The sequence below is a fragment of the Nicotiana sylvestris genome, chromosome 5 (assembly GCF_000393655.2).
Source record: "Nicotiana sylvestris chromosome 5, ASM39365v2, whole genome shotgun sequence".
Lineage (NCBI taxonomy): Eukaryota > Viridiplantae > Streptophyta > Magnoliopsida > Solanales > Solanaceae > Nicotiana > Nicotiana sylvestris.
Genome location: NC_091061.1, coordinates 168,463,925 through 168,471,333, shown reverse-complemented (window position 1 = coordinate 168,471,333; position 7,409 = coordinate 168,463,925). Strand labels below are relative to the sequence as shown.

At 41.9% G+C, this 7,409-nt stretch overlaps 1 non-coding gene across 1 annotated transcript; it reads right to left on the bottom strand.

The window, feature by feature from the left end:
• Positions 1-7,302: 7,302 nt before the first annotated feature.
• LOC138869839 (small nucleolar RNA R71) lies at positions 7,303-7,409 on the bottom strand. The gene has a single exon (XR_011400090.1). It is a non-coding gene; the product is annotated as a small nucleolar RNA R71 (small nucleolar RNA).

Here is a 7,409-nt window from a genome sequence, read left to right as displayed (position 1 = left end):
GGCCTGAACTCAACGATTGTCGTGCTCTAACTCACCTGGATCTTCACATAAAGTGCAGGGTGTAGTATGAGTTCAACCACCTCAGTAGTAACAGAAATAACTAAGGAACTGAACAGTAGTGACGAGCTAAGCAAAACAATACAATTATTTATTCTTCACTATTTTAAAAATAACAGGAATAAACAGGTAAATTCCATAACTCAGTAAATACCACGAAGAAATTTAACAGATAAATACATCAACAACAAAAGTAAATGCAACCTCATAACAATGTCTCACTCCATCACTCAACACTCGCACTCAGCACTCAACACTCAATACTCAACACGCAATACACTCAACACGCTTCGCTCACTGGGGTTGTGTACAGACTCCGGAGGGGCTCCCAAAGCTCAAGTGCTAAGCACGTACAACTCATGTGACATCATATCAATACCTGGGTCTGCACGTCAACTCACATGCTACGCGGACAACTCACGCACTATGGTATCAATACCTAGACGTGCACGGTGAACTCATTTGCAACGCGGACAACTCACGCGCTATGGTATTAATATCCTCACAACTAGTCTCTCAGCCTTACTTAATTATATACCTCACTAGCCTCACCATCATCAACAAATAAGGGAACACAACACACATCAAGTATCACAACATATTAGCAAATAATAGAGCTTGAGGTAAACATGTACAATAATTTCTATGACTGAGTACAAATAATGTGAGCATGAATAAAGCCTAAACATGATCTCTAACAGTAAGGCAAACAAGTTCAACGACAAGTAACTATGTAAACACAGATAATGGCTATTAGGCCTCAAGCCTCACGGGACAGACCAATTCTCAATCCCTCGAGGTGCACACCAACACGCCTGTCACCTAGTATGGGTATCACTTCCACACAAACACATGATATCAAATCTCCGGGTTTATACCTTCAAAGCCAGAGTTAAAACTATTACTTACCTCAATCGCGTAAAATCCTACTCCGGGATGCCCTCGCCTCTGGACTCGGTCTCCAAAAGCTCTGAATCTAACCATAATCAAATGCCATCAACATGTGCTAAAGAATATAATTCCACAAAAAAACTACAAAATATACTAAAAATTTGAAATTGGCCAAAACCCGACCCTCGAGCACATGTCTCGAATTCAGTCAAAAATGGCAGAATCAAAACCCTCGCCCTCTCCCGAGTCTAATCATATAAAAATTTGTCATAATTGGACTCCGTTTGGTCCCTCAAATCCTCACTTAAAACTCTCCAAAGTTTAAACCCTAAAACCCTCAATTTCAGTTGGAAATCATCAATCAAATCCTAAAAACGAAGATGGATTCATGAAATATAATCAAAGTCGAGTAGAAAACACATACCCCAATCCATATGGTGAAAATTGCCTCCAAAATCGCCCAAATCCGAGCTCCCCAACTCAAAATATGACCGAATGAACAAACCCTACTTTTATATATTTTTCTGCCAGCTATTCTGCCTCGTTTCTCATGACAAACGATCTCGAAACTCACTTTTTATGCCTTCAACAGATTCCTTGTGAAATTCTAGTCAAGTTAGGCTTTTGAATTACTCAATATAACCTTATAATGAATGAGATATGTAGGTTTTAATATTTGCAGATATTGCAGATTTTTAAATACGCCGTCAGTGGTAATTTTGTAATTAATCTGGAAAAAATTTGGCAACCTAATTCTTAGTAAAATGACCATAAAATCCTCATACGATGTCCAACTTCGACGATTCTTTTTGCTACGGGTCTGTAATTACGATACAGATCTAATGCTTCAATCAAAAAAGAAATCGGATCTCATTTGTTCAATATGATATCATTTATATTTAAAGAAACGGCGGCGAAACATAAGAAAAACAAGCGTAACACAACCCAAACCTATCTGAGACTCACCCGAGGCCCTCGGAACCTCAACCAATAATTCTAAAAAGTGATATATCACTACCTAAACTTAGTCGAACCTCCGGAACACCCAAAACAACACCAAAATACCAAATCAACCTTGAATTCAAGCCTAACAACTTCTAAACTTCCAACTTTCGCCAACGACTCTGAAACCTATCAAACCACGTCCGTATGACCTCAAATTTTGCGCACACATCACAAATGACACTACAAACCTACTCCAACTTCCGGAATTCTATTCCGACCTTGATACCTAATTTTTCACTATCGACCAAAATTGCAAAATTTCCAACTTTCGCCAATTCAAGCCTAATTCTACCATTGACCTCCAAATTACAATCCGAACACACTTTTAAGTCTAAAATTACCCAACGAAGCTAATCTAATCATAAAAATCCAGACTCGAATTCGTTTACTCATAAGTCAACTTCCGGTTGACTTTTCTAACTTAGTTTTCTAACTAAGAGACTAAGTGTTCATTTCACTCCAAAACTATTCCGAACCCAAACCTACCAACTTGATACAACTCAACACAGCTGAACAACACACAAAGAAGCATAAGGGGGAAATAGGGCTATAACTCTCAGAGTGAATGAGCGGGTCGTTACAGGCATGATATGGGGATAACCAGTCCATGCCTAGAATGACCTCAAAGTCGATCATATCAAGTAGCAAAATGTCCCGCCCTCATCTCATGACCATAGAATGTAACCACACAAGACCAATAGATCCGGTCACAACCACAGAATCGTCCACAAGAGTGGACACATAAATAGGAGCACTCACGAGGAATATCTAGAAAATGAGAAAATAGAGATGATACATATGAGTAGGTAGACCCTGGATCAAATAACACTGAAGCATCCCTACCGCGGACGAAAATAATACATGTGATCACATCATCTAAGGCTATTGCATCTGGTCTGGCTTGAAAGACATAGAATCTGGCTGGAGCGTCGGCTGGCTGGCCTCCACCCGATTAAACAATAGTTGACTGACCTCCCCCTATTGAGCCTCCACCTCTAGGACGGCCGCTACTAGCCTGTCCCCTCCTCTTGGTGATCAAGGGGTTGGGACTGTAATCATGGGCTAATGACTCTACTGTACCGCCTTGCCCCGAAGCCTGGGACAAAACCTCTTCGTGTGACTCGGATCTCCACACTCGAAACAACCCCTCGATGCCATAGACTGTTGCCCCAAAGTCTGACCCTGGTGGCCTGAATACCCACAAGAAGGACCCTGGATGGCTAGTGGCCGATATGAACTCTTTGGGATGGAACTGAAATAGGCACCGGAAGAACCTTGATGAACCGATGGGCGATTGGAACTCTCTGGCATAGCACTGAAGTAGGGGCATGCTGGAGCACTTCTAGGTGGTGGTGGTGGTACTGGATATATGGGCCTGCTAGGCTGACCCTTCCAAACTGACCTCTACCCCTAGCCAGGGCACCTCTGAACTCTTTAGAAAATCGGGCCCTCTTGTCCTACTGAATCTGCTCTCTACCCCTCTAGCGGTAGCCCTCAATCCTGCGAGCAATCTCTACCACTAGCTGATACTCAGTACCTATCTCCACCTCTCTGGCCATGCTAGCCCGAATACTGGGGTGTAATCCCGCAACAAATCTCTGCACTCTCTCTGCGTCCGTAGAAAGTATCATAAGCTTATGGCGAGACAACTCAGAAAATTTTGCCTCATAATCTGTCACAGACATCTGACCCAGCTCGAGCTGCTCAAACTGACCTCGCAACTCTTCTCTCTAAGAGGGTGGAATATTCCTATCCAATAGAAGCTGTGTAAACTGGTCCCAAGTCAGGGGAGGAGAACGTGCTGGCCTGCCAAGAAGGTAAGACTGTCACCATCTATGGGCCCTGCCGTCTAACTGGAAGGCTATGAAATCTACTCCATGGGACTCCAATATCCTCATATTGTGCAGCCTGTCCCTACAACTATCAATGAAATCCTGGGCATCCTCGTGACGCTCACCTCCAAAGATAGGAGGGTGTAGCCTAGTCCATCTGTCTAATAATTTATGCGGGTCTCCGTCTACAGCTAGTATGGGCTTAGGTGCCACAGCTGCAACTGGCTGGGCACCGCCTGTGGGTAGAGTACCAGAGTCTGATACACTGCAGCTGGATGCCCAAGAGCCTGGGCAGTATGGGTTTGTTCTCCCCCTCCCATCTAAGATATGGTTGTGTCTGCTGGAAATAAACCAGTTTGAGTCATAGAATCCATGAACTGCAGCATACGCCCCATGACCTCCTGAAAGCCCGGTGCGGTCATGAAATCTACAGGGGTTGGCTCCGTTGCGGGCACCTCGCCCTGCTCCTTAATAATGGGATCATAAACAGGATCCACTAGTGGTGCAACTGGAACAACTCTGGGACGTCCTTGCCCCCGACCATGGGTCGGTGCCCTCCCTCGACCTCTGCCTCGGTCTCTAGCTACAGGAGGACCAGCTCCTCCCGAGTTTGGAATGTCAACCGTACATGTCCTCACTATCTGTGAGAGAATAGAATAAGGATATTTAGTATGCCATCAACTGCACAATAGAAGATGAATAAAGAGTAGTTTCCTAACACACTATAGCCTCTCGAAGATATGTACAGACGTCTCCGTACCGATCTGCAAGACTCTATTAGGGCTTCCCATTACTTGTGAGACCTACGTGAACCTAGTATTGTGACACCATGTTGTCACGACCCAAATTTTATATGAGGTCATGATAGCGCCTAACATCGTTGTTAGGCAAGCCAACACTGATCAACTAGTAAATCCCCGTTTAAATAATTAGTACATGATAACTTTTCCCTATTGGTAAAGAGAATTAGGAATTTAAAATTTAAGAATAATTAAGTGAAATGGCAAATACGAACTGAAATCACGCAAATAACCAAAAATCATAAGTCTACTAATGTGTGTGCCAAGACCTGGTGTCACGAGTGTGTGGGCAACTAGTAGAATATACAAAACCATACTACCCTACTATCTAGAAAATAAATAGACAGAAATATAAGGACATAAAAGAGACTCCAGCTGTAACAGAATGGCTCAAAAGGGGAAGCTCACCAGAAAGTCTTACGCGGGGAAGTCCAATCTACGCGTCAGACTGATGGCCAGATGCACCTGCCTCAAAGCCTGTACAATCAAGTACAGAAGTGTAGTGTGAGTACATAAAAATATGTATCCAGTAAGTACGTAGTCTAACCTCGAAGAAGTAGTGACGAGGGGTAGACTTCGACACTTACTAGGGCCAACAATATAATAATGTATGATACTAAATAAACATGTTGTACAGAATTAAGAATAATCTTAACACAAATAATAACTGAACAATTTTCCCGTCATGCTTAATAACCCACGAAACTTCCTTCATTTAACACAAAAATCTCTAAACCAATAAATCTATACCAAGTATAAAAGGGGCTTCCAGTTCTATAATCAAACATAAATACCACCGAGGACGTTCGGCCCGATCCAACATAAAAGTAAACTATGCACTGCCGAGGGTCGAACGACCAAACGATAAATACATCAATAAGCCTGATGAGGCAAACGGTCCGCTCCCATAAGAGTAGTGGAAATATTCACCCCGCTCACGGAATATACTTGCGACGCGGTTAAATATAAATATAACAAAATTCTTCTCAATTCTTTTCAAAATAATTATTTACTTCATACCTTTAGAATCTTGAAATTCTCAACATAGTTCTATTAAATGCAAACCAACAAAACACGTTCAGATAATGGTACCCTCAAAGCATGGTGTGAGCCTAAAACTACCCGGACATAACAAGAATAGTAGCTACGTATGGACTCTCGTCACCTCGTGCGTACGTAGCCCCCACAAATAAATCACATATTAAATTAGTTCACCTATGGGGAAATTTCCCTCTTACAAGGTTAGAAAAGAGATTTGCTTTGGCCAAAGCTTACTTCCAAATTCAAGAATGCGCTCAAACCCTCAAATCGGAGTCGAATGATCCAAAACTATTCAAATGGAGTAAGAACTAGCCAATACATGTTCAATAGTTCACATTCTAACTATTAAAGTAATTTCCCAACCATAAATGCAAGGTTCCTAAAATTCATCCCCGGGCTCACGTGCTCGGATTCCAAAAAATTTCAAAGAAAGTTGTTACCCATAACCTAAGGATCAAGAATATATGATTTTTACTCCATTCCATAACAAATTTCGTGGTCAAGTCTTATTTTTATCAAAAAACTAGGTTTTACTCTAATCCAATGATATTCATTAATCTTAACATGTTAATCTATCCAAAATTCAAGTGCTTAACTCAAATGTAGTAGGAATTACTTACCTTCAAAGGCTTGGTGAAAAACCTCTCTCAAGAGCTCCAAAATCGCCCAACTATGGAGTGAAAATGAGCCAAAAATGTCTAACTCCCGCAATAAATGAAGGTCACTGCCTTCAATGATTTCCGCATCTGCGGTCTTGGGCCTCACCTGCGCCCACCGCATCTGCGGAAAAGTGTCCGCTTTTGCAGAAATCCATTGGACCGACTGAGCCGCTTTTGCGGAGAGAATGCCGCTTCTGCGTTCTCGCACATGCGGCTGGACAACCGCAACTGCGGTTTTGATAGAAGCCTGGAGCTTCAGCTCCTTCTCACATTTTCAACTAAGTCTAAGCCTCGTCCGATTGATGCTCGGAAACCCCCGGGGCCCCGCCCGAACATACCAACAAGTATAGAATCATAAAACGGACTCGCTCGAACCCTTGGAATGTCCGAGTCAACGTTAAACTCAGAATCACACCCTGAAACTATTAGAATGAAACTTAAGAATTTCAAGTTCTTCAATCTACTTCCAATGCATCGAAACGTACTTATAAAACTAGGAATGACATCAAATTTTGCGAGCAAGTCTTAAATGATATTACGGAACTATCCCTAATTTCAAAATTCTATTTGGGCCTCGATAACACCAAAACCCGCTCCAAACCAAATTTAAAGAACTTCAAAATCTGTAAAGAGCCAAGGTTCACTATTAAGCGCCAAAATGCTCCCGGGTCATCCAAAACCTGATCCGAACATACGCTAAAGTTCGAAATCATCATACAAACCTGTTGGAACCATTAAATCCCGATTCCGAGGTAGTTTATTCAAAACATTGACCAAAGTCAAACATGACCTTTTAATCCAACCTTAAGGAACCAAGTGTTCCGATTTCAACCCAAACTCTTACCAAATCCCAAACCAACCATCCCCACAAGTTATAAATCCATAAAAGCAAGTATGGGAAGTCTCATTTAGGGGAACGGGGTTCTCGAAAGCAAAACATTCGGTCGGGTCGTTACAATATGGGACCAAATGATTCAGAAATTACTTAATAAATATTTTTCACCTGCAAAAACATTTAAAATGAAGCAAGAAATCAATAATTTTATATAGACAGATTCTGAATCTATATACCAAGCATGGGAATTATTAAAGGCAACGTTAAGAAAATGCCCACACCATGGTAT